Raw genomic sequence first — 3,835 nt, forward strand, 5'->3', positions numbered from 1 at the left:
GTACAGTGCCGGGGATCCTCCCCGCTCCACAGCAGACACTACCTCCTAGTGGTGGCTGCATGACATATTGTAGTTATGGCATGTAGGTTACCGCCGCCTGTTAGTGTATAATGTCTTTAGAAACTGAAAAGTTTTTTTTTTGTTGGAATAGAAAAAAATGACTTTATATTTGTGGTCTGTGGGATTATGGTGTTACTGCAGCATGTACCAAATGGTGTGCGGTGTGGAACCTTATATCTAATAAATAGATAAATACATTGAAATTCACATAATCCAATGGTATCCTCTGGCTAGTGAAATAAAAATGAAGCCAAACTCTTTGGGATAAGGACTGGTGTTTAGCTTATGGGCTGAGCCCTCTCCATACAAGGAATATTGCAGCAAACACCCCAGGGTAACACCAGTGGGCGTGCTGGCCTTGATCGAGGGTGTTAATCGTGTAAATGCAAAGCTGCCAAAGGCATTTGAATCCTGGTGGCACCGCAAAATTGGATTCGATCAACGCCCCCTGTAAGGTCTTCACTGTCTCGTTTTAACTTGCGTATTACAATGTGCGATTTGCACATTGTGATAGATGATGTGTAAAATCCCCACATACCTCCCAACTTTTGGTGTAGATAAAAGCCCCTCCCCTTTTATAAACCACGCCCATTGTTCCACCCACAAACATAGAATATCATATATTAGCATATAATATCGATCTTGATGATCCCCACGTAGTACAATGCCCCTTACTTTGACCAACCCCCTCCCATGGACCCGTATAATACTCCCCAATGCAACTCTGCAACATATAAAACATATAAAACTCCCTCTTAAATTTTATCCTCCCTTTCGATTTGGTTTTCCACTTTTATTTATCTCCCCCAACTTACACATCATACTATCTGTACTCCTACCCCTATCCCTCCTCACAGTGGTGTGGCCGCTGTTCTCTATCCTCCTCATATTGCAGCCTCTTCCTCTTGTAGCCTCCTGTCCTCCAGCCTCCTCCTGTAGCCTCCTGTCCTACAGTCTACTCATGTGGTCTCCTGTCCTCCAGACCCTCCTGTTGCCCCATGTCTCCAGCCTCCTCCAGCATCCTCCTGTCATTTTCCTTCTCCAGCATCCTCCTCCTGTCCTTCAGTCCCCTGACCTCTATTCTCCTCCTGGCCTCCTCCTTCAGCCTCCTCCTTCTGTTGTCCAGCCTCCTCCTGTCCTTCAGCCCCCCTGTCCTCTTTCCTCCAGCCTACTCATGTCATCCAGCTTCCTCCTCCTCCAGCATCCTCCTCCTGTCCTCCAGCCCCCCTGTCCTCTATCCTCCTACTGTCCTTCAGCCCCGGATCCAGCCCTCCAGCCCCCCTGTCCTCCAGCCTCCTCCTGTAGCTTTCAGACTTCCCCTGTCCTCCAGCCTACTCCTCCTGTAGCCTCCAGCCTCCCCTGTCCTCTATCCTCCTCCTGTCTTACAGCCTCCTGTAGCCTCCAGCCTCCTCCTGTCCTCCAGCCCCCTGTCTTCTACTCTCCTCCTGTGCTCCAGCCTCCTCCTTCTGTAGACTCCAGCCTCCCCTGTCCTCTATTCTCCTCCTGAACTCCAGCCTCCTCCTGTAGCCTCCAGCCTCCCCTGTCCTCTATCCTTCTCCTGGCCTCCAGCCTGCTCTTATTGTGGCCCACTGTTCCCTGGTATTAAACAAAAAAACTCTGTTTCTTACCCTACCTCGTTCCCCCGCGATCACTCTCTCTTCCCTTGCCTCGGACTGACTTGTGAAGGGGGAGGGGCCAGCTCAGTGGCCAATGATTTGTGAAGACATAATGTGAGGAGGTAGCGGGGGCTGATCCCACCTCCTCCTGGTCCCAATGCTTTGGCTGCTCTGCGGCTCTAATGTACAGGACCAGGAAGAGGCGGTACAAACCGGGGGAACTGGAGGGAACACGGGACATTCTCCAAGCCGCCCATGACAGTGGGATAGAGCCCAAAATCCGGGACTGTCCCACCAAATGTGGAGTGGTTGGAAAGTATGTCATGATATACTGCCATACTTAGTATGGCCATATATGGTAGGATTAATCAGACAACCTTGGGTTAAAGTACCATAGGGGGTCTGAAAAATAGTAAAAAAAAAAATTTTTTAAAGTTGAAAATAAATAAATAACCCCTAAAAATTCAAATCACCCACCTTTCCTTAGAACTGATGTAAATATAAACAAACAGTAAGAATCATAAACATGTTAGGTATTGCCGTGTGCCCAAATATCTAATCTATCAAAATATAATAAAGTTTTTTCCCGGGGCTTAACTCTGTAATGGAAAATAGTGGCTGAAGTTAGTTAGCGGGAAAGGCTTTCCTAAAAAAATGAGTTTTAAGAGAATGTTTGAAGCATTAGGGGTTGGGTATTAGTTTGATAGACCGGGCATTCCAGAGAATTGGTGCAGCTCTGGAGAAGTCCTGGAGACATGAGTGGGAAGTTCGAATTAAGGAAGAGAATAATCCAAGATCACTATCAGATCAAAGAGCACGGATTGGATTATAGACTGAGATGAGAGAGGACACTGGGTACATTTACTTACCCGGTCCCTTGGGGTTCCCAAAAGTGCATTGTCCGACAACAATGCACTGTGCCTCGATTCACGAAAATCGTTCACCATCTTCTTCCTGGTGTATGTAAGTGCATCGGATGCGACACAATTTGAATCTTAAATCCCGTGCTCAGTCCGAATCAGTCGGATCGCTTGACGCCCCCCCCCCAAATTCTGTCGCATGAAGACCGGCGCCGCTGCGCCAAAATCTGATCTCGTGCTACACAATCCCCTGCTAAATCCCTGTCACAGTGGTGACAATCCTGAAAATGTTGGGAAGTCCGACAGAAATGCGATCCGTGGACCCTTAGTAAAAAAGCCCCATTTTGTCAATTCCAAGACACTGCACTGCAATACTAATATATGAGGCCATGGTTATGCTTGACTGCAGCGTGTAAGGAGATAACACTGCGATTGGAGACAGCTCCAGGCACTGGTGTTACAACACAGTGTCAGCTGTGATATACAGCCAACACCCGCTGCTTCTGGCACTGCCTGAAACAGGATGTAATAGTATGTTTGGTTGCGGGAAGTAGCTTCCCGCATGTACATACTATTACATCAAGGTGCGTATTTGGGGTAAAGGAGGCATGATCCAAATTTTTAACAACAGGCTCTCTACTTTTGGAGTGATACGACGATCCCGTCGTGCCACGCGAGAAAAAATTACTCTAATCACTAATTCCAATATTTAAAATGCATTCATTTTAATTTACTTTTTACTGGCCCTTTTTTCTTATTTAGTTTTACATTTTTCACTCCCCACCTTCAAAAAAACTATAATTTTTTTTTTTCCATATACAGAGCTGTATGAGAGCTTGTTTTCTGTGTAACAAATGCACTTTATTGTGACACTATTTAAAATTCCATAAATACAAAAATGTTGTGTTAACTGCATGGATTTAGAAGGTACAACACATATAACATCAGAATTGTGCCCATTACTTAAAGTAACTAGAGCAAAAAAAAAAAAAACTAGTTTGTACATATTTATAACACCAGAACCCAGTTTAGTACATAAAAACAGCACCAGAAACTGATATTAGAAGAAAAATAAAAGCAACAGAACAGAGATCACTAAATAAATTCACCAGAAGCCAATTAAGTACATAAAAATAGAACAAAGATAGGAAAAAGGATTGAGTGCAAAATTGTGAGCTCATGTGTAATGACTTACTGTAAATTCAATGACATATGATCTGAGGAAACTCTTTCATCCTCTTCTTCAATATAGTAAGAGTACCTCCACACAGTAGCCAATATGGCAACATTCCCCTTACA

Source organism: Engystomops pustulosus, chromosome 1 (assembly GCF_040894005.1).
Source record: "Engystomops pustulosus chromosome 1, aEngPut4.maternal, whole genome shotgun sequence".
In the NCBI taxonomy this organism is placed as follows: domain Eukaryota; kingdom Metazoa; phylum Chordata; class Amphibia; order Anura; family Leptodactylidae; genus Engystomops; species Engystomops pustulosus.